This window comes from Cherax quadricarinatus, chromosome 14 (genome assembly GCF_038502225.1).
Source record: "Cherax quadricarinatus isolate ZL_2023a chromosome 14, ASM3850222v1, whole genome shotgun sequence".
NCBI classification, from domain to species: domain Eukaryota; kingdom Metazoa; phylum Arthropoda; class Malacostraca; order Decapoda; family Parastacidae; genus Cherax; species Cherax quadricarinatus.
This window is the reverse complement of record NC_091305.1, coordinates 52733966-52751870: the sequence shown is the minus strand read 5'-3', so window position 1 is coordinate 52751870 and position 17905 is coordinate 52733966.

Sequence of the window (17905 nt, the reverse complement as noted above, 5' to 3'; positions counted from 1 at the left end):
TCACTTAATATTATAGCGCGAAAGTCCCCGTTTATAGCTAAAATAGAGACTTTCGGCGTTATGTTATTATCTGCCAATGTATGAAATATACCATGGTATTATCACTATTATTATTATCGATATTGATGATTTTTAGCTATGATTATCATTATTATTATTATTGTTAGGTAGGATTTCTTATGCATATAGAACAACAGACATAGCCCCACTCCACAAAGGGGGCAGTAAAGCAACAGCAAAGAACTACAGACCAATAGCACTAACATCCCATATCATAAAAATCTTTGAAAGGGTCCTAAGAAGCAAGATCACCACCCATCTAGAAACCCATCAGTTACACAACCCAGGGCAACATGGGTTTAGAACAGGTCGCTCCTGTCTGTCTCAACTATTCGATCACTACGACAAGGTCCTAAATGCACTAGAAGACAAAAAGAATGCAGATGTAATATATACAGACTTTGCAAAAGCCTTCGACAAGTGTGACCATGGCGTAGTAGCGCACAAAATGCGTGCTAAAGGAATAACAGGAAAAGTCGGTCGATGGATCTATAATTTCCTCACTAACAGAACACAGAGAGTAGTCGTCAACAGAGTAAAGTCCGAGGCAGCTACGGTGAAAAGCTCTGTTCCACAAGGCACAGTACTCGCTCCCATCTTGTTCCTCATCCTCATATCCGACATAGACAAGGATGTCAGCCACAGTACCGTGTCTTCCTTTGCAGATGACACCCGAATCTGCATGACAGTGTCTTCCATTGCAGACACTGCAAGGCTCCAGGCGGACATCAACCAAATCTTTCAGTGGGCTGCAGAAAACAATATGAAGTTCAACGATGAGAAATTTCATTTACTCAGATATGGTAAACATAAGGAAATTAAATCTTCATCAGAGTACAAAACAAATTCTGGCCACAAAATAGAGCGAAACACCAACGTCAAAGACCTGGGAGTGATCATGTCGGAGGATCTCACCTTCAAGGACCATAACATTGTATCAATCGCATCTGCTAGAAAAATAACAGGATGGATAATGAGACCCTTCAAAACTAGGGAGGCCAAGCCCATGATGACACTCTTCAGGTCACTTGTTCTATCTAGGCTGGAATATTGCTGCACACTAACAGCACCTTTCAAGGCAGGTGAAATTGCCGACCTAGAAAATGTACAGAGAACTTTCACGGCGCGCATAACGGAGATAAAACACCTCAATTACTGGGAGCGCTTGAGGTTCCTAAACCTGTATTCCCTGGAACGCAGGAGGGAGAGATACATGATTATATACACCTGGAAAATCCTAGAGGGACTAGTACCGAACTTGCACACGAAAATCACTCACTACGAAAGCAAAAGACTTGGCAGACGATGCACCATCCCCCCAATGAAAAGCAGGGGTGTCACTAGCACGTTAAGAGACCATACAATAAGTGTCAGGGGCCCGAGACTGTTCAACTGCCTCCCAGCACACATAAGGGGGATTACCAACAGACCCCTGGCAGTCTTCAAGCTGGCACTGGACAAGCACCTAAAGTCAGTTCCTGATCAGCCGGGCTGTGGCTCGTACGTTGGTTTGCGTGCAGCCAGCAGTAACAGCCTGGTTGATCAGGCTCTGATCCACCAGGAGGCCTGGTCACAGACCAGGCCGCGGGGGCGTTGACCCCCGGAACTCTCTCCAGGTAAACTCCAGGTACAAAAGTCTCGGAACCATCAGGTAAATTGTTCAATTGTTTGTCCGGCTTACTGACATTTGGGTCACGCGATTCAACCTGATGACGGGTCAACAGACTGGCAGGGAGTCAGTCCGCTCCCTATTCTAGCCTTGACTACTGATCGTACATTGGTTCTCTCTTAGGTGTATACAGTTTGAATGGGTTTGAGAATTCAGCTTTAGAGCTGACTCATAGTTTGTTCCTCATTGCTCTGAAGATTGTTTTGATATTTATATTGTTGGTCATTTCAGCAATCCTTAGAAATACGTCTTCTCAGACAAACTCTTGCTTTCTGCCTCCTTTACGGCCGGTTTACACTGTCTTAACAAAACAAAGATGTAGATGTTAGTGAAGACTTAATTTCAGGAAGAAAAATTAATTTTCCTTCTTGATGTGATATTTCCATAATTTTTGAACTAAATATTATATATATATATATATATATATATATATATATATATATATATATATATATATATATATATATATATATATATTTCTTGTAAATTTATTGTACATAAAGTATTAAGATATAATATTAGGTACAGAGAGAAAATAAAGTATTATATTTAAATACTTTAATAAATTTGAATATTATTCTATGGAGTTTCTCAAACGAAATTAATTCCCCTAGACTCTAAAATATCTTTAACTAACTCTGATCCAATATCTTGTTGCCTAAGAAGAAAATGGTAACAGACCACACTCTGAAGTTCTTTATAAAAATTCTTATTCGCAACAAATGGGGGCCTGTCCAGGATCTCTATTGTTCTAAGACATTGATCAAAAGAACCATATTAAAGCTATATACTAGGAATTTATCTTCTCTAGTTAATTTCAAAATTTTGATCATGGAAGATCATATTAAACATTTATTTGAAGACTTAACATTGTCAAAGCTGGACTCCTTGAAACTTCAAATGTGCTGGCAGATAGTCCGTAAACTGGGAGTACCATATGATAGACATTACACAGCCAGTACCGTAAGGGCAATAATTAGAAACAAATTTTTCCTGGGGCCCTTTATCATGTAGCGGAAGATTCTGACTCTGAAAGTTTAGTTTCTCAATTAGGCTACCAGTCGAGATTTGAAGAATTAGAAGAACAATTTCAAGGAGTTAATCTTGAAACTGAACCTGATAGATCAGGTCCTGCTTTGTCTTCTAGTCAAGCAGATGAAGTATCGCAGAGTGCAGCCGCTGTTCTGCATTCGCCCGTTACTGAAGGAATTCCTATTAATGCTCAGTCTGTCACTCAACAGGGTGCACGTCCAAAGGAAAATTCATGTACCGCCAGTTCATTTCCTTCCCTTTCGATACCGTCGGGGCATATTTCTCAAAGTCAGTTTGAGAAATTAGAGCAACTATTGATTTTACAGACTGCTCAAACTGAGGCTCAACGTAAATTGAATGAAGAAGACTTCCAAAGGGAAACTCTCCGTTATATAAGACAACAACAAGGTAATGTGATCGAAAGATGTACTGAATCCTCAAACGATGCTTTCAATATACAGAAAGCCGCATCTATGGTTCCAAGGTTTAATGAGAGATTTAGATACTCATTTTGAAGTCTTTGAGAATCAGGCACGTGCTATGCACTGGCCCCGACAACACTGGGCAGCCTTATTACATACTTCATTGTCTGGTAAAGCTCAAAGTTCTACGGCTACGTTACCTTTTGAGAAGTATGTGAATTATGATTCCATTAAGAAGGCTATCCTCGAGGCTTATGATCTCCTCCCAGTAAGTTATCAAAAAACCTTTAGAGCATTAAAACGCCAGCCAACTCAGTCGTATGTGGATTTTGCACGTGAAAAGAAAATCGCTTTTGAGAGATGGTGTAGAGCTTCTAACTGTAAATCTATGGAAAGTCTTTCCCAGTTGATTCTGCATGAGGATTTCTATAATAATTTACCAGAAGACTTGCATAGGTATTTGATTGGTTGCCCCGTAGTAAATATACTAGAAACAGCCTCACTCGCCGATAATTATGAGATATCTCAGTAATTGATTGGCGAAAGAAAAAGTAAGGAAACAGTGACTAAATATGCCCCTAAGAAAGGACGAGCTAACCTTACGGAGATACGTCACATACAGAATCCTTGCCCTACCTCCTATTTTGCCTCCACACCGATTAATGATAAATTTAGATCTAACTCTAGGAAAAGTTCAAGACCACTAAGGCATAACAGTGAATTGAACTGCACTTATTTTAATAAAAAAAAGGGCATATAAGGAAACAGTTATTTTTTTTTATATTTTTATTTAAAACAGAGCAAATACAATAATGTATAAGAGTATAAAATTAAAAACCATACTAGATATTACAAAACCTCTAGTACACAATCCCGGTACATTTTAAGAACACCATAGATCATGGCCATATTACAACCATATACATAACCCACAACCATATACATAACCTACAAACCCTCCTTTTATAATAATCATTATTGCCAGTGCAGACACAGCTGACACTTCTACCCCCCCCCCCTCCCCGTATGTACAGTCCCCGTTCTAAATAACATACATTGAATTATCCTAATGAATGGTCATACACTGACCTCATCAAAACCTTAATGAGTATTTACCTAAGAGTTGGTAGTGCATGAACAAGACACAACATAAATTTACAGACTAAAACAGTTATGAAACATTACATTCCTATACACATACACTGTAATAATAAGAAGAATATACACCACCAATATAATATCAAATATTAATGTTAACCATGAATTTTTTTTTTTTTTTTTTTTTTTTATTTTTATTAGAAACCTTACAAAAGTACAAAGGATGCATAATAAAGTACAGGAATACAAAACATTCTTTTGTTCTACTAGTACCAGGTTATTCCTTGCGGGAACAAGTATTATAACATCTTGTTATAGCAAACAATACACGCTAAGACAAACCTCACTAAAGTTTATCAGTCATTAATAGTTGCCGCCAAGCCATTGTACCCAAAGAAAACACACCAAAAAGAAACTTTACATAGTTTAACAATATAAAATGAATACCTGACATGTCCTATTACAACAAAAACATCATACAAATGTACAACATCACAAGATTAACCAAAACTACCATAACCTCTACAAAACAAAACAAAACCCTAACATACCCGCTATGACAGGGTACAGATTATTGGTTAAGTTATGGTACATTAGATCCTAACCAATAGGAACCCGGAAGGAACATATGATTCCTTACACAATAACCATAGAGAAACAGTATTTTACTATTATTAATATGTTAACCCTCTAATACAATAATGTTGATACAGAAAACAGAACAACATGCATGTAAAATACAATAATAAAAGAATCCAAAACAAGTATTTATAACAAACCTCGGCACATTAAAGGGTTTATAACCAAACCCTATACATAATTATACCTCCCACATATGTATATAAACCGAAAATCTTGTCCACAAGACTTTGTTGGTTTAACCCCATAAAAACCTGGTATAGACCCAAAACCTATACATACACTTAAGTTTTTTCACATAGAACCTTCATCTGACAATAAAAGTTAAACATAAGACTAGAGAAGTAATAAGGATAAGGCTGCTGTAATTTGCCAGTCCCAAAAGAACTGACACATATCTCAGAAAATTTTGTGTTGATACCAACGTGCCAATCTAATTACTTAAAAACGAGATCCTAAGGGCTCGGTATCCTGGCTTTCAAGGAAATTTTAAACCCAGTGAACATAACCATCAGGCTTAGAAATGTAACCCTGGAAACCACACTTATATCTCACTATGACAAACATTCTCGTGAAACATGGCGTACCATCCATACCTAATTCTCACTACCTTCCTCTTACACACTACATCAGTTCCAGAGAAAACCAAAAACAACCCCCCCCCCTTTACATCCCCCCATAAGGAGACCACTCCTTTGTCCATCCTCAGGGACCCCGCCTAAGGGAACACACAGTGAGGTTCCTATAACCTTCCGGGAAACTTTTTTCCCAGGACGCCCCATAAACCAGCATATTCCTACACTTCGTCCTATAGAATCTAGCCGCCAACGCTTTTATCCTCATATCACCCCTTAATCCCCTCATTCCCCATGAAATGTCCAGATAATCCACTATGATATACATTATAGCCCTTCCAACATCCCTAGGGACTCCCCTTACATCTAGTAGTAAAGCCCTTAAAAGCGGCAAACGACCCCCCCCAACAGTCTGATAACCCCACCCATCCATGATCTCACCCCCTCCAAGGAGGTACAAAAGAAGACCACATGAAACGCCATTTCAACATCACCACAAAACTGACAAAAAGCCTCTTCCACAAACCCCATACTACGTAACACCTCCTTGGAAGCCAGAATCCCCATGATAAACCTATATACTAATTCTCTTACTCTAGCCGGTATCCGAAGCTTACTAAAATCTTTCCAAATAACCCCCCAATCATACGTTGGATACACGGCTACCCCTTGCATAATTCCTTGACCTTTCACTACCCTCACCAACCGTTTCACTTTGATTTTATCCACCTGTTGCACTGTCAATAAAAATCTCAACATATCTTCACAAACCCTCAATTCCTTCCCACTCCACCATTTACGTGCCTCCTCCATAACTCTTCCTACTTTAGCGCCCCTCACACCCCCTTCCCTCATATACCTCCACTTGATATATACAGCCATTACTCTCAGTCCTAAAGGCAACAAACCTAAACCCCCTCTCCGAACATCCGTCATAACTACCTCCTTACTTAACTATGCCCTCCCAGATCCCCACACAAACTTCAGCACCCTCCTCTGCATTTCCACAATATCTCATACCTCTAATGGAAAAACCTCTGCCACCCCCCATACCTTGCTATAGACAAGTGAATTTACCACCACTACCCTCTGATGTAAAGCTAAGTCCCTCACACTTCAACCTCCTAGTCTACTTAAAACCTTACCCGTGACAGACTCCGAGTTTACCCTTCTGCATGCCTGCTCTTCCGCCAAATACCATATCCCACATACCTTGATTCTGTCAACCACTGTCCATCCTAACCCCATCCCCAAGCCCCCCCCCCTATCCAATTACCGACCTCCAGTAACCTTGATTTCACCGTATTAACTCTCATTCTGGTAATCATACCAAACATCTGAATTACTCTACCCACCCTCCTTAACTCCTCCTTACCCCTTAGCAAAACAGTAGTATCATCCACATACCCAACGATGCCCCCTTTGCACCCCCCTTCCATCTCCTGATTGTTCATCACCCTCTCAACAGACTCATAAAAAGGATTCTGCACACACGCAAAGAGCAGCTGTGACATCGGACAGCCCTGCCTCAAACCTCTCTCCATTGGTACACTTTCACCCAACCTCCCATTGACCTGTACCCTCACCTCTGCCCCATCATACAGGGTGTTCACCCACCTCACTACCCCCTCCCGAAACCCCAACCTCTCTAAGCATACCCCTAAGAAATCTCTGTCCACGCAATCATAAGCATTCACCCAATCTAAACCTAGTATTCCCCCTCCCGTACATCTCTCTAGAAAATCCCTAATCAAACCATGTCCATCCCTCATCCTTCTTCCCGGAATTCCCAACTGTCCCCTATGTAACACTAAACCCAACACTTTCCTCATTCTGTTGCCCAAAACCTTAGCAAAAATCTTGTAATCCGAGCACATTAACGTAATCGCACGGTAATCATTCAAAACTCGGCATTCCTTCTTTTTGGGCACTAAAACCGTGACACCCGTTCTTTGTGATTTCCCCATCCTCCCACTACTTAACATACAACTCAAAACCCCCACCAGACAATGCCGTACACTCCCCCAATGATACCTATAAAAATCGTTTGGTATTCTGTCTATGCCTGGGGTTTTACCCTGGCACATCCCAAAAACTGCCTCCTCCACCTCCTCTACATTAATACTACCCTAGATTCTGTCACTGTCCTGCTCACTTAATACCCTATTAAACCCTTCATCCCCAAACCGTCCCTCACCCACTCCCCCGCCAACCCTCCTCCACTTCTCCCTAAACCAAAAATCTGCATACAAACTAATATTTTCCGTGGTGGATAGGCCTTGACCCACCTCAAAGCCACCCTCTCCCTGTACCTGCCTCAATATACGCCAAGGTGGACTTCGCCTGCCGTTCCTTAAACCTCCTTAATACAAAACCCGATGGCCTATCATCCTCCAACCCTGCCCTAACTCGAATTGCCTCAAATTTTTCATTGTGAATTTCCGCCAACCTATTTCGCAAACGTTCCATGTCCTCACTCCGCCCCACCCGTTCCTCTGCATAACAGTCATTTAACTGACCCTCAAGATAATTTTGTAGGCCATAGCTCCACCTCGCCAACTCCTTACCCCGTACTTTAAAAAATTTCGCGATTTCAACTTTAGCCCTCATTTCCCACCAATCCAGCAAATCCATTTCCATATTCCTAGTCTCCCAAAAGGATTTCCACCAATCTTCAAACCCTGTAGGGTCACCCTCGTCCCTAAGTAGCCTCACATTTAATTTCCAGTATCCTGCATAAACTCTCACTATGCCATCTACCCTCAAATCTGCTATAACAGCACGATGATCAGAAAAACCCACATCGATAGTCCTCACCCTCTCCACACCTATGCCCTGCCTAACATAAATCCTATCTAACCGTGCCTCATATCCCCTACGAATAAAAGTGTGCTCCACTCCATATCCCCTACTTCCCACCACATCTACCACTCCAACATCTCGCAAAACATCCCGCAGAACCCCCAAAACACAACCCGCCCCCCCCGGAACCACATCACCATTCCTAATGACACAATTCCAATCCCCACCAATCACCGTAAAAGCAGGTAAACCTCTCAAGTGATATACCAGAACCTCGCGTACAAAATCCACCTTCACTCTAGTGTTACTAGTTGCTGGCATGTACACACCTACAAAACTAACCCTCCTGGCCCCCCAAAACCCATCCACCCTGACAACCCTCCCACCCCCCCCTCCTCCCAACCCAGGATATGCAAAGGACTGGTCTCCTTTACCGCCACAGCCACACCTCCTTTCAACCTCAAAGCATCACATGTAAACAACCTATAACCTTTCAACAACAACTCACATCCTAACCTATGGTTATGTTCCTGCAAAAAACAGACATCAATACTAAATCTCCTCAAAACCCACTCTAACCATACCCTCTTGACCTCGGTTTTAAGACCGTTTACATTGAAAGTTACACACCTGAATTTTACAAGAATGGCGGCTTACCCCTGTGCCGCTGAGGCTTACTTGGTCCTCCTTTCATAGGTCTCGGTTCTTAGTAAGTAAGTAAGTAAGTTTATTCAGGTATACACAAATACAGTTACATAGAATTATCATACATAGCAGCATATGTGTAGAGAACCTAGGATAACCCAAAAAAGTCAGACAGAGTGACTTATTTCCATTCTCTATCAATCCCTCGTTCCTGCCCTCCAACCCCTCCCTGTCCCTTCCCACCTAGCTTCCCATTGCCCCCCCCCCTCCTCCCGGACTTGCCTTTGCTACAACAGCTGCCCACATCTTCTTCCCAGGCCTCTGCGCTGGTGTGAGGACTTCGTCCATGTCTGATGCCCCCGCTGATCTCTTGCGGGAGCTACCCTCTACACACATTTCTTCTGCAACCACATCTTCTTGATGGACCTCCACCACCACATTGCTCTCCGTTCGAACCTCACTCAAGTCTTCCTTACCCTGCTTCTGTTCATCCATCACCTTGTCATCACCTGACCTCACATCACTTTCCACACCATGCTCCGACTCTTCCAAAAAATCCTTCAGCACAGCCTCCAAAATCCCGTCCTGAGCTGACTCTGCAGTACCTAACGGTCTGTCTGACAGCGATATTCCCTCATCCCCCCGTTTCCACTGGTAGTGTAACACACGTCTCCAAAACCACCTCTGCCCTGTCGACCTCCTCACTCCATAGGCCTGTACCCCGGCTTTCCACTTCACCCGTCATAACATCCGCGGCTTCTAATGGCGTATCCATAGAAGCTGTCTCCTGATGCCTAGGGCCCTGTCTCCTGGGGCATTGTGCCACCATGTGCTCATAAGAGTCACATAAACGGCACGTCTTCCTCTGCCCCGCATAGTGTACAAAAACCTGTGTTCTATGGTTATGCAATGTAACATATGATGGTATCGGCCTCCTCAGGGTCATTTTCAGTGTGAAGGATCCTTCCGGCATCCCCTCATAAGGGCCGTCCCTCCATATTCCCATGCTCGTCGAGTGTACAGTCCCATAACCACTGAACACATCTTGTAGGCTGTATGCTGTTGCCTCAAAAGGTACATTCCTTACCTTCACCCAAGTAAAATACTTAGACACATCATGCAAGCATATTTCCACTGCCGAATTGATACTCATCCGCCTATCTTGAAATTCGTCGACGATGGTAGAGTAGAAGTCAGCCCTCATGAACTTCACGAAGACCCTTGACATACCATTCAGTGCCACACCATACAGCTCTTCATTGATTCGTCTCTCACCCTGTGGGCTGAGAGGACGCTTTCTGAGCCTGCTCTTGCTTACACCTGGTGGCGAACCGTGTACTACAGTACGCAAGATGGCGGATCGTCAAGGTAGAAGAGTAAACACGGTCTGTGTGGAATTTATTCGTGGCTCTCTCAGTGGTGCAACGATGCATGTCTTGTTGCCTACCATCATTCGCGACGTCTATGGCATCCCCACTGAGGAATTATATGGTGTGGCTCTCAATGGGATGTCGAGGTTTTTTGTAAAATTCGCAAATGCCGGCTTTTACTCCAAGATTGTGGAAGCTTTTCAAGAGAGGAAAATGGCAGTAAATTCAGCCGTAGAGGTATGTCTGCATGACGTCTCCACATACGTCACCTGGGTCAAAGTAAGGAACGTGCCTTTCGAGGCGGAGGAGTATGTTATTCGGAAAGTTTTTGGCAAATACGGCATGGTACATGCAGCGACCAAGGGAGTATGGAGGGAGGGCCCATACGAGGGGCTCCCGGAAGGCTCCTGCACCCTAAAGATGACATTAAAACAGCCGATTCCATCTTACGTTTATCTAGAGCACTACAGGACCCAAGTTTTTGTTCACTATGCGGGCCAACGTAAGACATGCAGGTTATGCAACTCGTATGACCATATGGCTGCTCAGTGCTCCAGACGCCTGGTTGTACGTATCCGGGAACCTTCTCCTGTGGTCCTAAGAACCGAGGCCTTTGATCTGGAGACTGGTCCCTCGCCTGAACAAGGACCTAAGCTTTGGAGTGAGGAAGTACAACAAGAGGAGATGCGGTCTATGGCGTGCGCCACCCTGTCGGTGGACACTACAAACGTGCCCACGCCACCTGTGGGGCCTACGGAGCCTGTGGGGTTGTCACAGGAAAGTTTGCTGGAGAACGTGCTAAACGATCTCCTGGATGGGGCAGAGCATAGCCCAGACGTTTCACCGGAGAGTCAAGAAGTGGTGAAGGATGATTCGCCAAAGATGGGAGACCTGGACGTGCCTACAATGACACGGATGCATGAGGTGGTGGTGGAAGTTCACCAGGAGGCTTCGTCTGGTGAGGCGATGTGTGTGGAAGTTGGTTCCCGCAAACGGACGGCAGGAGTGTCGGATATGGACGAGGTCCTGACACCGGGACAGCGTCCAGGGAAGAAATTATGGTCGAAAGTGGCGGAGGCGCCTCCTGCAGACGGGGTTGGGGCAAGCGCCCAGCATGTGGGTAGGGCACGGGGGGGTGAGGGGGGCCTTGGGAAGTCAAAGGTCAAAGAAGGTCAGTGTAATGTACATGTAGGAACGGGAAAGACCCACAAGCATAGAGGAAAACCTCCTTTTGTGAATTCAAGTGTGTTACCATCAATGTAAATGGTCTGCGGGCAGAGTTTAAGTGTGTGTGGATGGAGTGGTTCTTGCGCAGATATGCTGTGGACGTATGTTTCATACAAGAACACAATTATAAGTTTGGGCGAGAGTTACGGTTAAAAGGCTACCGAATGTATGTTAGCAGTTCTTTAAAATTAAAGGGTGGGGTAGCTATAGCGGTGAAGGAGTCCAGCCCTTGGCGTGTCTTAAGATGGGAGGAGGGGGGAGGTGGGAGGGTGGTGAGGGTAGATGGGTACTGGGGTGAGGTGAGGGTTTGTTTTATTGGCGTTTACATGCCAGCGGAAAGCAACACTAAAGTTAAAGTAGAATTTGTAAGGGAGGCTTTAACGTTTTACACTCGGGGTTTGCCGTTCATTACCGTCATGGGTGGGGATTGGAATTGCGTTATCCGCCATGGCGATGTTGAGCCGCGGGGGGCGGGGTGCGTTTTACCTGTCTTACGGAATCTGCTGGGGGATGCAGGGGTTTATGATGTGGTGGGGCGGGGTGGGTGGGGGGTGGAGCATACGTTCGTTCGTAGGGGCTATGCGGCCCGTCTGGATAGACTTTATGTAACACAAGGGATTAGAGTTGGGCACGTACAGACCTTTGATGTGGGGTTTTCAGATCACCGTGCAGTGCTAGCGGACTTGAACTGGGATGGAATGATCAGGGTTTATCCAGGTTATTGGAAACTGAACGTGCGGCTATTGGAGGGGGAGGGGGATGGGTCAGCTTTTCAGGACTGGTGGAAGGATATTTGGGAAACGCGACGGGCAGGTGAATGTTTGTTGGAATGGTGGGAAACGCGTGCCAAACCTGGAATAGCGAGTTATTATAAGAAGCGGGGAAAAGAGGAGGCGAGGTGGAGGTATGGGCTGCAAAACTATCTGGAGGGGCAGCTAAATGATTACTATGTGGGGGGCGGGAGTAGTAGTCGGTATGACGACATTGAACATCTTCGTAGTCGACTTGCAGAAATTCACAATGAACGTTTCAATGCGGTTAGAGTCAGAGCAGGTATGGAAGAAGTGCTATGGGGTGACAAACCTTCGGGTTGTGTCTTGCGCAAATTTAGGGTCAGGCAACAGGCGACGTCCCTCTTGCAATTGGAAGTATGCACGGGTTTGGGTGGTTACCTGCCGGGTCAAGTACTCCTCACCACGGACAGCATGAGTTTTTATGCTGATCTATGGTTTGGGGAAAAGCTACGGAGGGGAGTAGGGGGGGTCCATGAGGGCGGCCTGGTGAGGAGGGATTTCAGAAAAGTTATAAGTGACAGGGATAGAACGGTACTAGAAGGTAGAATTCGAGTGGAGGAGGTAGAGGAGGCGATTTTTAGTATGAGTAAAGGAAAGGCACCAGGTATAGATGGCATTTCGAATGATTTTTATAGGGCGCATTGGGGAAGTATTAAGCATTGTTTGGTTGATGTATTAAATTGCATGCTCACGGAGGGGAGGTTAGGTATGTCACAAAGTACGGGGGTAGTTGTGTTGGTGCCCAAAAAGGGAGGGGGGAGGGGTCTGAGTGCATATAGAGCAATATCTCTTATGTGCTCTGACTATAAAATCTTTGCAAAAGTTTTAGGAAACAGAATGAGGAAGGTTATGGGGTCGGTTATTCACGAGGGACAGCTAGGCATACCAGGTAGGAGCATGAGGGACGGACATGTACGTATTAGGGAGTTTTTGGAGGAATGTCAAGGGGGGGGTGTCCTCGGGCTTGACTGGCAAAATGCTTATGACTGTGTTGATAGGGATTTATTGAGGCTTATTTTATTGAAGCAGGGTTTTGGAGAGGGAATTGCAAGATGGGTGGATACCTTGTATGCCACGGCTATGGTACGCATACAGGTAAACGGTAAATTGGGTCAGCCGGTCCGTATGGAAAGGGGTTTGAGGCAAGGGTGCCCCCTCTCCCAGCTGCTTTTTGCTTGTATGCAAAACCCATTTTATGAGCTGGTGGATGGTGGTTTGAGGCGTGGAACGCTGAGCAGTGACCATGCAGCGCGTGTGGTCGGGTACGTAGATGATACCACAATTCTGTTAAAAGGGGAGGAGGATTTGCAGATCGTGGGATGGATTGTTGAGTTTTTTGGGGCAGAGTCAGGCATGTGCGTTAACAAGGCAAAATCGAAATTATTGGAGGTGGGTACATGGGTGGGGGGGAGGTTGGGCGAAAGGTATGGGTGGTCAGTCGTGGTGCAACTTAGAATATGTGGCATCGTGTACATGGCAGATGAGAGGGAGAGCCGAAGGGTAAACTCTGAATTGGTGGTTAACAAGGCTTTAGATCGACTTCGGGGGTTAAGAGCTGGGGATGTCTCGTTGCAACAGAGGACAGTAGTGGTTAATACACTTGTTTATAGTAAAGTATGGGGTGTGGCCGCGGTGTACCCTTTAAGAGATACGGATATTCAGGATCTGCAGAGAAGGGTCTTACGTTATGTTTGGGGTTTCGGGAGGGCTTGGTTAAGTCGGGAGGTTGTCATGACCCATGTTCGCCGTGGGGGTTTAGGTCTCTTGGCTTTGGGGCCACGGGTGAAGGCCCTCTATGTAAAGCAGCGGTTCCTTAGGGCGGGCGGTGAGAAGGGCATCCGGGTGGGTCGGGTAATGATCGAAATGCGTAAATGGTGGAGCGGCAGGGGATTAATAGAGTGTGAGGACATGCTGCGTTTGTTGTTAAAGTTGAGAAATGCGAAACGGATCCAGGTGGGGCAAATGGTCAGCATATGTTGTCGTAGGGAAATTGTACAGGGATTGTCTGTTTTTCCGCTGTATAATTGGGGGGAAATATGGGAAGGATTTTGTAAACTTAAGTTGGCACCAAGGGTTCGTGAATTGGTGTACAGATTTGTCATGGGGATTTTAGCATCAAAATCGGTCTTAAATAGGATGGGTTTGGTAAGGGAGGCGGATTGCTTGCGTTGCGGTCTTGAAGAAACAGCTTTTCATGCTGTCTACTTTTGTGATACCTTGGACAAAGTTCGTTCGTGGTTGGGGCGGGTTTTAGATTTTCTTAGTGGGGGAAGTATTTCAACCTTACGGGCCTTATCATTGGAAGTTAGCGGAGTATCAAGTGAGGTACGAAGAACAATAATGTACGTGGTGGCTGATTTCCTCTATATCTCGTGGGGTATGCGGGAAACCGGGGGATCGGGTAGGATCAGGGCAATTGCGGCAGGTATCTACAGAACGTATTGCAGAAATAAACTCGTATATGGTAGAAGTTGGGATAATAGTTTTCCGGTAAAGTATCGATGTCTTACTGTTCAAATGTTGCTGCAACTGCGGGTGGGGTAAGACAACGGGGGGCTGGACTCCCCCCGTGGTAGCACCAAACAGTATGTTAGAGACTTTAGGGTAGAGCGCGGGTTTTAGGGAGTGACGTGTATGTATTATGAATGGTTCCGTACGTCTGTGTGTGTATGGTTGTGGCGTTGTGTGGCACTGAGATCTTGAATTACTCATAAAATGAAGTCTTGTGGAATGTGTGACACGTTTTGTTAAGTTTATATGTGGCGTGATAGATGTTATAAGGAGTTTAGTGTTGGTAACTTACTAAAATCATAATAGACCATTTGGATATTACTTTTTCATGTTGTAATCTTGGGTTCTTTAAAATGTGTACATAGCCTAGTATTGTACCGACATGTAGCATGTGGTGTATTATCTTGCATTTTGAGTGTGAACTTCACGATATGCAATGTTTTGAAAGTTTATAATTCATGGTTAACATTAATATTTGATATTATATTGGTGGTGTATATTCTTCTACTTATTACAGTGTATGTGTATAGGAATGTAATGTTTCATAACTGTTTTAGTCTGTAAATTTATGTTGTGTCTTGTTCATGCACTACCAACTCTTAGGTAAACACTCATTAAGGTTTTGATGAGGTCAGTGTATGACCATTCATTAGGATAATTAATGTATGTTATTTAGAACGGCGACTGTACATACGGGGGGGGGTAGAAGTGTCAGCTGTGTCTGCACTGGCAATAATGATTGTAAAAGGAGGGTTTGTAGGTTATGTATATGGTTGTGGGTTATGTATATGGTTGTGGGTTATGTATATGGTTATGTATATGTATGTGGTTATGTATATGGTTATGTATATGGTTGTGGGTTATGTATATGGTTGTAATATGGCCATTATCTATGGTGTTCTTTAAATGTACCAGGATTGTGTACTAGAGGTTTTGTAATATCTAGTGTGGTTTTTAATTTTATACTCTTATACATTATTGTATTTGTCCTATGTTCTAAATAAAAATATAAAAAAAAAAAAAAATATTGGCTAGAGAGGGATACCAAGAACGAGCGACTTCGTTTCCCAACTCGGGTAATATCTTCATCGACAACTCAAAAGAAACTGAACCCTAGTCCTGAACAGGGTTAGCAAGAGTGAATCAGTAGTCATTCTAGACGACTCAATACTTTTTTTTTTTTATATTTTTATTTAAAAGGACACAGTACAAGATATAAATAAATAAAAGAACACAATAATTAACCATTTGCAAATACAATGACCTACCATCAACCCCAAAGCATGCCCTAAGTTTTACATTCATATTGTATTAAAGGATATACCTTCACCGAACAATGATAAGAACAGGATAACACCTGCTCAGAAAAAACATTAACAAAGTCTAAACCTACAAATCATGCCTGTTATACAGTACAGTAAGACCCCCTTGCACAAAGTACACAGATGATATGATGCAGCATACGAAGGATAAAATTATACATTACAATAATTAAACAAAAGGCTAACCTAACCCTACAATAAAATTGCAAAGACATACCACATAATACTTCCCGCAAATAGCAGGAAACTCTTAACAGAATAAAGAGCGAGAGAGCTCCAGCACCGAACAAAAATAGTAGCAAAAACAAAAACTCAAAATTTATGTCTGTGCCCACATAAATCCCCCACAACTCTGTACAATTAGAGCCCTTGCACAAAGTGCACAGTAAATATTATTTAACATACAAAAATTAAAATTATGCAGAACATTAATTTAAACATTAGGCAAACCAAAGCCTACAATAAACATTACATTGGTACATATCACAATGAAACTCCCCACATAAACACTGGGCAGGAAACACCCGCAAGTAAAAGACATAACATTATATATGCAAATACAACACATACAACTAACAAAATCCTAACATAAGGTATCAAAACTGTCTAGTTACAGGACATAAAAACCTTATCTCCCTATTTGAAACACAATAGTACATCATTGCTGAAATTAAATTGTGCAATTCATGGACATGAGAAAGTGTATAACAATCCTAAATCTGGCATTGAATAAAACAATAACAGGAAGTACTTGCAGCTAAACCTTAGACCTACATATATGCAATAATCAGCCCATACTATCGGACTCTTTACCTACTTAGCAAGCTTAAACGTCCCAAACACCTATTCCAAAGTAATTCAAAACACAAAATTTAACACACCACATTGTAACTCTGCACGTACGCAGACAAAAAACAATATGTATATATATATATATTTATACAAACACTGATCTCTGACTGAAGGAGACTCGAACCTACGAACCTTATGACAAGGTACGCAGTGCTTTACCAATCTTTTTTTTTTTATTAACAAAACCAACCTGGCAAAAGACACTTCAGAAAGCCACCCCCTGCCATCCCCTGACCCCATGCTATCTGTATTAAAAAAACACAAACTCACGTTCCCTTCCATGCTCAAGTTCGTACCTGACGTCGAAAGTCATAAAACCCCTGTCTCTTAACCAAATGTCACCAGTTCACCCCCCCTTACGCCCCCCCCCACATTCTTAACGACTTTACACCCATATGCTCCACTACCACACACTTTTATTCCACCTTCCATCCTCCACTAATCTCAAAAAAGAACAAGAATGCCAGTTTAGGGAGAACCAGCCCAATCCAGCTCTAAACTGCACCCAACCCTAACATTACACCTACCGACAGATTACGATAACCCAAGGGAAAACTATTTACCCACAACCTCCCATATAGTAGCCTATTTCTGCATACTGTACGATACACACTCGCCGCAAGCGCCCGCACCCTATATTCACCCCCCACCTCCCGCATGCACCAAGACACATACAAAAAATCTGCCACTTTTTTTTTTTATATTTTTATTTAAAACAACACAATACATTAAATAAATAAAAGAACACAGTATCAGTTCTTACTCAAAATTATAAATCTCATTGTCTAAATGAACACAGACGATTAACGTTGTGTTGTCACACCTGTCCCTCATCCCATATACATTACATCCAATGTAACTATGTTAAGTAAGATTACACAAGATAA